Genomic DNA, 15,878 nt, shown 5'->3' with positions numbered 1-15,878 from the left:
GTTGGTCTAACATATGAGGAACGGCTGAGGATCCTGGGATTGTTTTCATTGGAGTTTAGAAGATTAAGGGGAGATCTTATAGAAACTTACAAGATAATACATGGCTTGGAGAGGGTGGACGCTAGGAAATTGTTTCCGTTAGGCGAGGAGACTAGGACCAGTGGACATAGCCTTAGAATTAGAGGGGGTAAATTCAGAACAGAAATGCGGAGACATTTCTTCAGCCAGAGAGTGGTGGGCCTGTGGAATTCATTGCCGCAGAGTGCAGTGGAGTCCGGGACGTTAAATGTCTTCAAGGCAGAGATTGATAAATTCTTGATGTCACAAGGAATTAAGGGCTACGGGGAGAACGCGGGTAAGTGGAGTTGAAATGCCCATCAGCCATAATTGAATGGCGGAGTGGACTCGATGGGCCGAATGGCCTTACTTCCGCTCCTATGTCTTATGGTCTTACACCCCTTTTAGCCAACTTCTAATCCATGCTGCCACATACCTATCAATCCCAAACACTTCCAATTTGCTAAATAATGTGACATTATATCAAAAGCTTTCTCAAAGTTCAAATATGCAGCATCCTCCACAGCATTACCTTGTCAAAGAACTCAATCAAATTTGTCAGACATCCTACCCATCATTTTATGTGTCCAATCCCATAACCACCAGTGCACAGTGGGAAGCTGTGTACCACAGGAGTGGTGCACCAAGGTTCATTTGACAGCCCCTCCCAAATCCACAACCTCTACCAACTGGAAAGGCATAGACAGCAGTCACAAGGAACACCGTCATCTGCAAATTCCCTTTCACATCATACACCACCTGACTCCAATGTCATTATCACTGGGTATAATTTCTAGGAGTCCATCCCTCACACTATTGTGGGTGCCCCTACACCCCACAACAAAAAGCTGCTCAGCACCACCTTCCCAAGAGGATTTCAAGATGCTCGTCCAGCCAGAGACATCCACATAGATTTATACTTGGCCCTTTGGCCCATCGAGTCTGCACCAACATAACTATTACTAAAAGTGTGCTAGTCCCAATTTCTTGTAATTGTCCCATATCCTTGAATGCTATGATTTTTTTTAAGGCTGTAAGGTTTCCAGCCTCCACTATCTTCCCAGACAGTGCATTCCAGATTCCCAACACCCACTGACTGAAAACTTTTTTCCCCCAAATCCCCTCTGAATCTCCTGCCCCTTATCCTACAGCTAAACCCTCTCATAATTAATCCCTCAACCAAGGAGAACAGCTGCTCTCTATTCACCCATCCATACCTCTCAGTCTTACATACCTCAATCAGGACCCCCTCAGTCTTGTACACCTTAATCAGGTCCAACCTTGGTCTTCTCTGCTCTGAAGAAAACACCCCAAGCCTATCTAGTCTCTCCTGATAGCTCAATTTCTCCATCCCAGGCAACATCCTGGTGAACCTCCTCTGTACCCTCGCTAGTACTGTCACATCCTTCCCGTAGTAAGGTGACCAGTACAGGTGCACTCACAACTCCAACTGCAGTCTGACCAATGTTAGATGCAACTCCAACATTATGCCACGACTGATGAAAGCAAGTGCCTTCTTAATTATACTATTCACATGCTCTGCTGACTTCAGGGATCTGTGAATAATTACCTCAGGATCCCTCTGTTCCTCTGAGCTGCCATTCGTTAAATACACCCTCATCTTGTTTCTTCTTCCAAAGTGCAAGACCTGAGACTTACCAAGGTCAAATATAATCTGCCCTTCTGACCAACCCATCTCTATCTTCCTTAAACCTACTACCACCTTCTTCACTATGAGCCACTCTACCAATCTTGGCAGTGTCTGCAAATTTGATTCACATTACCCCCACATTTTCATCAATATCAGTCATGCATATAACAAACATTAAGGGATCCAGAACTGATCCTGTGGTACACAGTTGGACACTGGCCTCCAGTCACTCAAACACCCTTCTCCCATGACCCTTTGTGTCCTATTACTAAGCCAGTTTCTGATCCATCTCGCCATGTTTCCCTCAATTCCATGTGCTTTCGCCTTCCCATGTGGGACCCTGTCAAAAGCTTTGTTAAAATCCATTTATATTACATCAACATGAACTTCCCTCATCCACATACTTCATCACATTTTCAAAGTAGTCTAACAAATTTGTTAGGCACGACCTCCCTCTGACAAAGCCATGCTGACTATCCCTAATCATCCCAGGCCTTTCCAAGTAGGTAATTAATTACTAATTCAGAATTTTCTCCTTTATTTTCCCTACCACTGACGTGAGACTCTCCAGTCTGTAATTTCCTGGTTCATCTCTACCACCCCTCTCAAAAAAATGAAATCACATTAGTTGTCATCCAGTCTTCTGGAACTTAGGCCAGAGAGGAATTAACATTTTCTGTCAGAGGCCCTACAATTTCCTGCCTCACCTCCCACAGCAGCCTGGGATGCAATTCATCTGGGCCAGGGGTTTTGTCTGTTTTTAAACCCAACAGAGCCTCCAATACCTCCCCATTTTCTGTGTCAAATTGAACAAGTTCCTCACAGTCCCTTTTCCTGAATTCTGTACCGATGTTCTCCTTTTCCAGAGTGAAGACCAAAGGGAAATATTCATTCAACACCTTTCCAATATCCTGTGACTTCACACACAGGTTGCCCCCATGGTCCCTAATGTGTCCTATTCTTTCCTTAAAAACGTATTTACAAAACATCTCAGGATTCTCACTAATCCTGGTCGCAAGTCCTTTTCCATGCCCCTTTTTGCTTGTCTAATTCCTTCCTGTACTTCCTCGAAGGCTGCAGCCGAAATTCTCCCTTTGGACTTGCTAAAAGCCCCACTCTTCCTCCTCATCCAGTCCGGCATTGTCCTGCACATCTAGGGTTCTCTGAAACTATTGTTCCTACATTTCGCTTTAAAAGGGTATACGTTGGACCTGTACTCTCTAATGTAGACGTACCCACAAAGTTCTGAGTCTACTGCTACCAGGTTCTCTTGTATTTTAATAAAATCTGCCTTCCCCCATCCAAAGTCACCTATTGCAGGCCACCTTTTCCCTTGTCCAGAACAAATTTGACCATGCTGTGGGTGGCTACCATCTAGATGTTCCCACAATGCCACATTGAACACTTGTCCAGCTTCTTTCCCACGATCCAGATCCAGCATTGCACTGTCCCTTGTTGGCCCTTTAACTTATTGATACAAAAAAACTCCCCTGGATACATTTCAAGAAATCCATCCTCTCTTAACACTATGACTATCCCAATTTATGCTGGGAAAGTTGAAATCCCCTTGTATATAACTCTAATACAGCTCTGTGAAAGGTTTACATTTTTGCTCCTGTATTTCCTGCTGCCTGTTTGGGGGCCTGTAATACACACCCAGTAAAGTAGCTACCCTTTTAACATTCCTGAATTCTACCCACAAAATCTGGTTTGAGGACCCTTCCAAGATATTATTGCTCCTTCTTGCAGTAATTGATCATCATCCTTGCTATCCCCTCCACTGTCTTGCCTAAATATCCTATACCTCGGAAGGTTGAGTTACCAGTCCAGCCCCTCCCTCAACCGTGTTTCTGTGATGGCAACGTCGGTGTGGACTTGTTGGGCCGAAGGGCCTGTATCCACACTGTAATATAATCTAATCTAAAAATCTAATCTAATCTATCATATTTCCATGTGTCAATCTACGCCATTAACTCATCAGGCTTACCTATTAAACTCTTAGCATTAAAGACCATCCAGCCTTGCCTTACTTTTTCAACACTCAACATAGCTGAACTCACTGTGACTTGCTTCCTTTGCTGGAGCATTGTGTCTCTGTTACATCCATATTCTTGGTCCCCATCTCCCAGCCAAACTGGTTTAAACTCCTCCAAACAGCACTAGCAAACCTACCGGCAAGGATGTTGACTTCAATGTGGTTCAGGTGCAGACCATCCCATTTGTACACATCCCACCTTTCCCCCAAGTCATCTAAAACCCTCCCGCTTGTACCAACTCTTAAGCCAAGCATTAATTTGTCCTATTTCCCTGTTTAGCACTTGAGAGCACAAGAGAGATTACAACCATTGAGGTCCTGCTTTTTAATCGACTGCCTAACTCCCTGAATTCTTGATGCAAGACCTCATTCCTCACTTTGTCCGTATCACTGGCACCAACATGCCCCATGACCTCTCACTCATCACCCATCCCTTACAGGATGCCATTCAGAGACACCGTGGACTCTGGCACCAGGAAAGCAACACAGTATCCTGAAGTCATATCTTTGCCACAGAAACACCTGTCTACTCCCCAAGAATCCTCTATCAATGCTGCTCTTCCTTTCTTCTCCCCCGACCCCGTACAGTCAAGCTGCTTGTGGTGCCAGAAGCTTGGCTCTGACAGCATTCCTCTGAAGCACCAGCACCCGCATCACGGTGGCTCAGTGGTTAGCACTGCTGCCTCACAGCACGAGGGACCCAGGTCCAATTCTAGCCTCGGGGCGACTGACTGTGTGGAGTTTGCACATTCTCCCCGTGTCTGCGTGGGTTTCCTCCGGGTGCTCCGGTTTCCTCCCACAGTCACAAAGGTGTGCAGGTTAGGTGAATTGGCCATGCTAAATCGCCCATAGTGTTAGTCAAGGGTAAATGTCGAGAAATGGGTCGGGGTGGGTTATTCTTTGGAGGGTCGGTGTGGACTTGTCGGTCCAAATGGCCTGTTTCCACACTGTGGGTAATCTACAGCTTGCAAAATGGAATACTGGTTCATGAGTGGGATCCCAGGGGACTCCTGCACAACCTGCGTACTCTGTCTGGTGGTCTCCCTTTGTCTTCTTTCCCCTAGTCCCTTGAGTTGCAGTGTGACCACCTCTTTTAACATGCTATCCACAAAACTCTCAGCCTTGTGTATGTGCCACAATGTCCCCCAGAAACTCCTGTCATTGCTGCTCTGCCATCTTCCCTGCTTGGCTTCCCTGCCAACCAGCTCTGTCCAGCTCCTCCCATGTGGATTAGTAGTTATCTTTGCTTAATTGTAATAATGTTACATCTGATTCCAGTTTCTCCATCTCAGACTGCAGGGTGAATTCCATTATATTATAGTCATTGTCCCCAAGGGGTCCCTTTACCTTAAGCTCCCCAATCAAGTCTGCCTCATTACATATCAAACGGCCTGTTCCCTGCTGGGCTACACCCAAAGCTGCACCAAAGACCATCTCATCCACAAATTCCTTCTACTGGGACCTGCCACCAACTCAGTTTTCCTAGCCCACTGGCAGATTGAAGTCTCCCATGATTTGGTAACAGTGTCTTTCTTACATGCCCTTTCCGTCTCCCAATTTATTTTCTTCCCCAAATTGCAGAATTGTATTTGCAGATACATTTTATTTTGCTCAAAAACACACACAATCTGCAGGCAGTCAATACATATGACATTTTACAAATTCCTACTTTGGAAATAGAACCAGTAAGAATCAAGGTTGGAACACAGATGTCGCTTTTTTTTTTATAAATTTTAAGTTTTCTCAGGGATGTGACTTGAAAGAAGTTCTGCACTTTACATATTAATGCATCAAAAGCTGCAACCCATTCTAAAGGATGAAAGACTTAACAGCAATCTAGGTTTGTTCAATATTGTGTTTCAGTTGCATGACACTATGATTTTATGCTATAAATTCTGTGTCTTATAATCCTGCCCGGCTCGCTGCCTGATGAAGTGCTCTGAAAGCTAGTACTTCCAAATAAATCTTTTGGACTATAACCTGGTGTTGTGTGATTTTTAACTAGGTTAGGTGAATTAGCCATGGGAATTCAGGGTAACAGGGATCGAGCCGGGGGGGGGGGGGGAGGTTCTGGCTGGGATGCTGTTCAGAGGGTCTTCTAAAACAAAACTTCTCTGTGATCTCTGTGATCCCCACAATACCATACCCTCCAATTTCAGTCTACCCGGTTTCATATTTTTCATGCACCTAAGCACAAAACCCTCACGTCTTATGAATGAATGATTTATTTGCTGTATACAATGAAATACAATAAAACAAAATGAAAATCTTTCATTTGTCGCCATTTTGATAGTTTAAGGATAAGAGAAGAAAAGATATAGCTTAAAAGAAGTGGCTGCAGACATAGACAATGCATTGGTCAGAACCTTCTGAAATTCCCTAGATTCTAGACAGCTTCTAACAGTTTGACAAACCTGAACTGTGACACGCCTATTAAAGAAAGGAATGAGACAGAAAGCAGAAAACTGTCAATTGGTCAGCCAAATCTCCAACATTAGGAAAGTGCTAAAATTCATGGAAGGAGATTGCACCAGTAAACTTTAAAAATCCTAATTCAAATCAGGCAGGGCCCATACTGTTTTATGAAAGGGATTTAGTGTTTGACAAATTTATTAGTGTTCTTTGATAAGTGAGGTGGTTTAAGTGGAACCTGTAGATGTTGTGTATCTGGATTTCCAAAAGGCATTCCATTAGATGCGAGGTAAATGGCTAATATGTAATACTCATGGGGGGTGATGTATCAGCATGAATAGAGAACTAGCTAACTTACAGGATCAGAGTCAGGGTAAATGGATAATTTTCAGAACGACAAAACTGGAACCAGTGCAGTATTGCAGAAATCAGTGTGAGTCTTTTTTCAATCTATATTCCCAGTTTCGAAAAAGGGACCAAATGTTTTCAAGCCAAAATTGTTGATGATATAAGTGTACATAGGCAGGCAAGGTCTACAGATGATATAAGAAGTCTACAACGGGATATGGATAGTATAAGTTAATGGGCGAAAGTCTAAATGGAGGATGACTAAAATTCATGACTGAAGGGGAAAATGAGAAGTCATTCACTTTGATAGGATGTCAGGAAGGGCAGAATATAATTCCATTGAAAATGACAGTTTGCAGATAACACTAAGTATAGAGGTAGAGAAGGTGCTTAAACTCTGCTAAGATTTACCATTTTAGGGCGAGCTCAGTCCCCCTCTCTGTGCAAACTCAGTCAGCCTCACCTTCACTGTGTGTCCTCATTTCCCCTTCACCGGTCACTTTCTGTTGCTCACAAGAAAATGCTCTGAAGACCAAAGGCTCAAATTCATAAATATCTGGAATTGAGAATCTAATGACCACTATGATACCATTGTCGATTGTGAGAAAAACCCATCTGGTCCACTAATGCCCTTTGGGGAAAGTGGCCTACCATCATTACCTGGTCTGGCCTCCAAACCCACAGACTCTCTCGGCAATCACGGATGGGCAATAAGTGCTGCCCAGCCAACCATGCCCTCATCCCGTGAAGGACTAAAAACAAAACTGACAACCTCAGTCACCCTCACTGTGCATCCTATTTCTCCTTACCCTGACTGTACACCGGATTGCCCTTCACCCTCCCACCATGTTCATTGTTGCACCTTCACTTTCCCCTGGCTCCTCGAACAAAGCCACACTTTTACCCCAGTCCCTCAGTGTGACCCACCTCTAGACTTTGACCTTCCCGCCGGCCAAGACCTCCAGCCCTCACTCTCCGTTCTAGCCCCGTCACCCCCACACACACACACAGCCGCAGCCTGCCGCCCCCAACTCACAGTCTTGGAGCGCACTCACCGGCTCCGGCCTTCAGCTCTGCTCAGCTCAGCTCAGCCCAGCCCAGCCCAGTCCAGGCCAGGCAGGTCGACTCCAGTCCGGTTCACAGTGCAGTCCACTCCACTCCGGCCCCTGACCCACTCCACTCCAGGCTCACTGTGAATGGGAGAGCACAGCGGCCGCGCTCCCGGTCGGACGCGACTGGACTCGATCAGCAACACTTAATAACTCAGAGGGTGTGCCTCTCAGTCCCACTAAACCCGTTCGCACTGGACAAACCCAGAGCCCGTCGCTGCCCCCTGGCCTCCTTCAAACTATATACATACCACAGAGAGTGAATGTCCTGCAGTCCCACTGTAACCCAGAGGTCAATTCCACCGCTGAACCCCTTGACACTGAATGACCGAGAGAGTGAGTGTCTCCACCCCGAACCCAATCACATTATTAAACCCGGAAAGTGTCTGTCAGTCCCTTTAGACTGTAGACCCCAAAGTGACAGTGTCTGTGTGGCCCACTGAATGCCATCACACTGTGTATTCCAGACACGGTATCTGTGTGTTCCACTGAATCCACTCACAAAACAAAACCCCAGAGAGTCAGTGTCACTCAGTCTCACTGCAACGTGTAACCCAGAGGGTGGGTGACAGAGTCCCACTGATCCCCTTCAAACAGTACAACCCAGGCAGCGACTGTCTCTCAGTCCACCTGAACACTTACACACTGGACAACCCAGAGAGTGAGTGCCTGAGTCCCATTGAACTGATTCACAGTGTTTAACACAGAGAGTCAGTGTCTCTGTGTCCCACTGAAATCCTTCAAACTATACAATCAAGAGAGTGGGTGTCTATCATTCTGTTGAACACACACACTGGTGTAACCCAGAAGCTGAGTCTCTGTGCCCTTCTGAACCCCCTCATGCTGTATAACTCGGAGAGTGAATGCCTATGTCCCACTGAAACCTTTCTCACCGTTAAACCCAGAGAGTGAGTGCCTTTATATCCAACTGAATTCACACTTTATCAGGAGCAACATAAGACATAGGAACAGAAATTAGGCTATTCATCCTATCGAGGCTGCTCTGCCATTCAATCATTGCTGATAAATTTCTCAACCCCATTCCCCGTTATCCCTGATCCCTTTGATACTGAAGAACCTATCTATCTCAGTCTTAAATAGACTGTGGCAATGAATTCCATAGATTCACCACTCTAGCTGAAGATGTTTCTCCTTAACTCCTTTATTCTAAGGCTATGCCCTCGGGACGTGGTCTCTCCTACCATTGTAAACAACTTCCTAACATCTAATCTCTCCAGGCAATTCAGTATTCGGTAAATTTCAATGAGATTTCCCCCCTCATCCTTCTAACGCCATCGAGTAAACGTTCCTCATATGTTAAACTTTTCATTCCTGGGACCATGCTACTGAATCTCCTCCGAACACACTCCAGGGCCAGTACATCCTTCCTGAGACATGGGGCCCAAAACTGCACCTAATACTCCAAATATAGTCTTACCAGAGCCTAAAAGAGCCTAAGGAATACATCTCTATTTTTAATACTCAAGTCCTTGCAAAATAAATGCCATCATTGCATTTGCCTTCCTACCTACTGACTTAACCTGCAAGTTTACCTCGAGAGAATCATGGACTAGAATTCTCAAGTCTCTTTTTACTTCAGATTTCTGAATTTTCTTCCCATTTAGAAAATAGTCCATGCCTCTATTCTTCCGACCAAAGTGCAGGACCTCACACTTTCCCACATTGTATTCCATCTGCCACTTCTTTGCCCACTCTCCTTATCTGTCCAAATTCTCCTGCAGCCTCAACTCTCCTCCTCAATGCTACCTGCCCCTCTACCTATCTTTGCGTCATCTGCACACTTAGCCAAAATGCCCTCAGTTCCTTCATCTAGATTGTCATTTAATAAAATAAAAAGTTGTGATCCCAACACTGAGCCTTGTGGAACACCACTTGTCACCTTGAGAAGACCCCTTTTATCCCCACTCTCTGCTTTCTGTGAGACAGCCAGGCTTCTATCCAGGCTAGCACCTTGCCTCTGACACCATGGGCCCTTATGTTACTCAGTAGCCTCCTGTGCGGCACCTTGCAGTCCAGACAGTAGCCCTATCAGGAGAAAACAACAGCGACCAGGTTTCTGGCACTGAGCCTGGCTCTATGATACAGAAGGGAATGGGGGGAGAATAGGAGCGCGATAGTGATTGGAGATTCAGTGGTGAGAGGAACAGACTGGAGATTCTGGGGTCACGAGCGAGACTCCTGAATGGTTTGTTGCCTCCCGGGTGCCAGGGTCAGGAATGTCTCGGATTGAGTCTACAGGATTCTTAAGGGGGAGGGAGGGCAGCCAGAGGCCGTGGGACACATCAGTACCAACGACAGAGGGTGGGATAGGGAGGAGGACCTGAAAAGAGAATATTGGGAGTAAGGTTAGAAGCTAGAAGGCAGGATGAGCAGAGTAATAATCTCAGGATTGCTACAGGTGCCACAGGCTAGTAATGCTAGGAATAGAGAGCGAGTGCAGATGAACACGTGGCTGCAGAGTTGGTGTAGGAGGGAGGGCTTCAGTTATGTGGATCATTGGGATACCTTCTGGGGAAGGTGGGACCTGTACAAGAAGGATGGGTTGCACCTTAACTGGAGGGGCATCAATATCCTGGGTGGGAGGTTTGCTGTTTGGGAGGGTTTAAACTAGACTGGCAGAGGGGCAGAGGGGTGTGGAACCAGATAATGCAGTAGTTAGTGAACAGCCAGATACAGCGTGCAGACAGTCTGTGAGGGTGGATAGGCCCTTGATAGGGCAAAGATGCAGTCAGCGTGATGGATTGAAGTCTATTTTAATGCAAGAAATATCAGGAATAAGGATGACAAACTCAGAGCATGGATCAGCACTTGGAATTATGATGTTGTGGCCATTATGGAGACTTGGAAATCACAGGGACAGGAATGGTTGTTGGATGTTCCAGGATTTAGATGTTTCAGAAGGAATAGTGAGGGAGGTAAAAGAGGTGGGGGAGAGGCATTGATAATCAGGGATAGTATCACAGCTGCAGAAATGGAGGTCATCGAGGAGGGTTTGCCTACAGAGTCAGTGTGGGTGGAAGTCAGAAACAGGAAAGGAGCAGTCACTTTATTGGGAGTTTTCTACAGAGGGCCCCAATAGCAACAGAGACACAGAGGAGCAGATTTTGGAAAGTTGCAGGATTATTGTCATGGGTGACTTTAACTTCCCTAATATTGATTGGAACTTCCTTCGTTCAAATAGTTTGGATGGAGCAATTTTGTCAGGTGTGTCCAGGAAGGGTTCCTGATGCAATATGTAGAACATAGAACATTACAACGCAGTACAGGCCCTTCAGCCCTTGATGTTGCACCGACCTGTGGAACCAACCTGAAGCCTATCTAACCTACACTATTCCATTCTCATCCATATGTTTATCCGATGACCATTTAAATGCCCTTAAAGTTAGCGAGTCCACTACTGTTGCAGACAGTGCATTCAATGCCCCTACTACTCTCTGAGTAAAGAAAATATTTCTGACATCTGTCCTATATCTATCACCCCACAATTTAAAGCTATGTCCCCTCGTGCTAGCCATCACCATCCGAGGAAAAAGGCTCTTACTGTCCAACCTATCTAACCCTCTGATTATTTTATATGTCTCAATTAAGTCACTTCTCAATCTTTTTCTCTCTAACGAAAACAGCTTCACGTCCCTCAGACTTTCCTCATAAGACTTTCCCTCCATTCCAGGCAACATCCTAGTAAATCTCCTCCAAACCCTTTCCAAAGCTTCTACATTCTTCCTATAATGTGGTGACCAGAACTGTACGCAATACTCCAAGTGCAGTCGCACCAGAGTTTTGTACAGCTGCAGCATGACCTCATGGCTCTGAACTCAATCCCACTGCCAATAAATGCTTTCTTAACAACCCTTTCAACCTGGGTGGCAACTTTCAGGGATTTATGCACATGGACACTAAGATCTCTCTGCTCATCTAGCAAGAATCTTCCCATTAGCCCAGTACTGTTTATTCCTGTTGCTCCTTCCAAAGTGAATCATCTCACACTTTTCCACATTAAACTCCATTTGCCACCTCTCAGCCAGCTCTGCAGCTTATCTATGTCCTTCTGTAACCGACAACATTCTTCAGCACTATCCACAACTTCACTGATCTTAGAGTCACCCACAAATTTACTAAACCATCCTTCTATGCTGTCATCTAGGTCATTTATAAAAATGGCAAACAGCAGTGGCCCTAAAACAGATCCTTGCGGTCCACCACGAGTAACTGAACTCCAGGATGAATATTTCCCATCAATGAGTGGCACGGTGGCACAGTGGTTAGCACTGCTGCCTCACAGCGCCAGAGACCCGGGTTCAAATCCAGCCTCGGGCAACTGTCTGTGTGGAGTTTGCACATTCTCCCCGTGTCTGTGTGGGTTTCCTCCGGTTTCCTCCCACAGTCTAAAGATGTGCAGGTTAGGTGAATTGGTCATGCTAAATTGCCCGTAGTGTTAGGTGAAGGGGTAAATATAGGGGAATGGGTCTGGGTGGGTTGTTCTTTGGAGGATTGGTGTGGACCTGTTGGGCTGAAGGGCCTGTTTCCACACTGTAAGTAATCTAAAAAAAAACCCACTATACTCTGACTTCTTTCAGCGAGCCAATTTCTTATCCAAACCATTAAATCACCCTCAATCCCATGCCTCTGCATTTTGTGCAATAGCCTACCATGGGGAACCTTATCAAATGCCTTACTGAAATCCCTTTATACCACATCAACCGCTTTACCCTCATCCACCTGTTTGGCCACCATCTCAAAGAACTCAATAAAGTTTGTAGATAAGCTGACTAGAGGGGAGGCCATATTAGATTTGGTGCTTGGCAATGAATCATGCCAGGTGTCAGATCTCTCAGTGGGAGAGCATTTCAGTGATAGTGATCGCAACTCCCTGACCTTTACTATAATCATGGAGAGGGATAGGAGCAGATGGTATGGGGAAGTATTTAATTAAGGGAGGGAGATTTGCAAAGCTATTAGGCAGGAATTGGAACGCCGAAACTGGGAGCAGATGGTCACAGGGAAAAGCATGACAGAAATGTGGAGATTGTTTAGGGAGCACTTGCTGATATTGCTGGATAGGTTTGTCCCTCTGAGGCAAGGAAGGGATGATGGGGGGAAGGAACCTTGGGTTACAAGGGATGTGGAACATCTAGTCAAGAGGAAGAAGGAAGCAAAGATCAGACAGGGCTCTAGAGGGTTACAAGGTAGCCAGGAAGGAACTGAAGAATGGATTTAGGAGAGCTAGCAGGGGACATGAAAAAGCTTTCGCGGGTAGGATTAAGGAAAACTGTAAGGTGTTCTACATTGATGTGAGGAATAAGAGGATGGCCAGAGTGAGGGGAGGGCTGATCAGGAATAATGGAGGGAACTTGCACCTGGATAGTCATGATTTTATAAACCTATGTCTGGTCAGTTCAGTTCCTCAGCCAGTTCCTTGTTCCTCACTGCTATTTCTCCAGCGTCAAATTTCCAGCGGATCAAAGTCTACTTAGAGTCATAGACATGTACAGCACGGAAACAGATCCTTTGGCCCAACCGTCCATGCCAGCCAGATATCCCAACCTAATCGAGTCCCATTTGCCAGCACTTGGCCCATATCCCTCTATACCCTTCCTATTTATATACCCACCCAGATGCCTTTTAAATGCTATAATTATACCAGCCTTCACCACTTCCTCTGGCAGCTTATTCCATACATGCACCATCCTCTGTGTGAAAACATTGTCCCTTAGGTCCCTTTTATATCTTTCCCCTCTCACCCTAAACCTATGCCCTGTAGCATTGGACTCACCCACCACAGGGAAAAGACCTTGTGTATTTATCCTATCCATGACCCTCATGATTTTATAAACCTCGATCCAGGGAAAACAGCCATTTCAGCCACTCCCTATAGCTCAAATCCTCCAATCCTGGCAACATTCTTGTAAATCTTTTCTGAAACTTTTCAAGTTTCACAACATCCTTCTGATCGGAAGGAGACCAGAATCGCATGCAATATTCCAAAACTGGCCTCAACAATGTCCTGTACAGCCGCAACATGACCTCCCAACTCCTGTACTCAATGCTCTGACCAATAAAGGAAAGTATACCAAACGCCTTCTTCACTATCCTATCGACCTGAATCCTAAGCAGATCCTCTGCAAAAATACACTAAGGTCCTAGGAAGGATCACTTAACTGGAAACAGTCACAATCCACTCCACCAGACCACTGGACCACTCAAATGTAAGAAACCTGTGAGGAAGCGGGTAAGTGTGCCGGCCTGCTAGTAAGACTGAGACTACGTGGTTTCAAGACCCCCCCCTTCCTAGCTTACTCATAGCCAATATACAATCTCTGGAGAACAAGATGGACGAACTCAGATCACAGATCAGCTTCCAGTGTGAACTGTGGGACTGCTGCGAACTCTGCTTCACGGAAACCTGGTTCAACCCATCCATTCCCGACTGCGAACTTCAGGCGGAGGGTTTTTCTACCCATCGTACAGTGTCCTCGGGTAAGACAAAGAGTGGAGGGGTTTGCTTTTTAGACAATAGACAATAGGTGCAGGAGTAGGCCATTCTGCCCTTCGAGCCTGCACCACCATTCAATATGATCATGGTTGATCATCCTTAATCAGTAGGAGAAAGTGGGGACTGCAGATGCTTGAGATCAGAGCTGAAAATGTGTTGCTGGAAAAGCGCAGCAGGTCAGGCAGCATCCAAGGAGCAGGAGAATCGACGTTTCGGGCATGAGCCCTTCACACTCATGCCCGAAACGTCGATTCTCCTGCTCCTTGGATGCTGCCTGACCTGCTGCGCTTTTCCAGCAACACATTTTCAGCTCATCCTTAATCAGTATCCTGTTCCTACCTTATCTCCATAACCCTTGATTCCACTATCCTTGAGAGCTCTATCCAACACTTTCTTAAATGAATCCAGAGACTGGGCCTCCACTGCCCTCTGGGGGAGAGCATTCCACACAGCCACCACTCTCTGGGTGAAGAGGTTTCTCCTCATCTCTGTCCTAAATGGTCTACCCCGTATTTTTAAGCTGTGTCCTCTGGTTCGGCACTCACCCATCAGCTGAAACATGTTTCCTGCCTCCAGAGTGTCCATCCTTTAATAATCTTATATCTCAATCAGATCCCCTCTCAGTCTTCTAAACTCAAGGGTATATGAGCCCAGTCGCTCTACTCTTTCAGTGTAAGGTAATCCTGCCATTCCAGGAATTGACCTCGCTGCACTCCCTCAATAGCCAGAATGTCTTTCCTCAAATTTGGAGACCAGAACTGCACACAGTACTCGAGGTGTGGTCTCACCAGGGCCCTGTACAGCTGCAGAAGAACCTCTTTGCTTCTATACTCAATCCCTCTTGTTATGAAGGCCAGCATACTATTAGCCTTCTTCACTACCTGCTGTACCTGTGTTCATTGACTGGTGTACAAGAACACCCAGATCTCTCTGTACTGCCCCTTTACCTAAATTGATTCTGCCACCAAAGTGGATAACCATACATTTATCCACATTAAACTGCATCTGCCATGCATTCTGACCACTCACCTAACCTGTCCAGGTCACCCTGTAATCTCCTAACATCCTCCTCACATTTCACCCTGCCACCCAGCTTAGTATCATCAGCAAATTTGCTAATGTTATTACTAATACCGTCTTCTATATCATTAACATATATTGTAAAAAGCTGCGGTCCCAGCACTGATCCCTGCGGTACCCCACTGGTCACCGCCTGCCATTCCGAAATGGAGCCGTTTATCACTACACTTTGTTTCCTATCAGCCAACCAACTTTCAATCCAAGTTAGTACTTTGCCCCCAATACCATGCGCCCTAATTTTACTCATCAACAACTTGTGGTGTACAGACACTGCAAACCTGGGCAGCCATTGCTTCCCCAAAACCTTGAACTCCACACCATCAAATGCCGCCCCTTCTACCACGGGAATTTACCGCTGCTATAGTAACTGCTGTATACACACCGCAACAAGCAAAGGTTGAGGAAGCTCTGGATGTGCTGTACTCCACTCCTAACACCCTGGAGATGGAACACCCCAAGGCCCTGTTTATTGCGACTGGCGACTTCAAACAAGGAGGTAAAAACAATGACTGCAGATGCTGGAAACCAGATTCTGGATCAGTGGTGCTGGAAGAGCACAGCAATTCAGGCAGCATCCAACGAGCAGCGAAATTGACGTTTCGGGCAAAAGCCCTTCATCAGGAATAAAGGCAGAGAGCCTGAAGCGTGGAGAGATAAGCTAGAGGAGGGTGG

The sequence above is a fragment of the Chiloscyllium plagiosum genome, chromosome 16 (assembly GCF_004010195.1).
Source record: "Chiloscyllium plagiosum isolate BGI_BamShark_2017 chromosome 16, ASM401019v2, whole genome shotgun sequence".
Taxonomy (NCBI): domain Eukaryota; kingdom Metazoa; phylum Chordata; class Chondrichthyes; order Orectolobiformes; family Hemiscylliidae; genus Chiloscyllium; species Chiloscyllium plagiosum.
Note: the sequence above shows the minus strand (reverse complement) of the source record.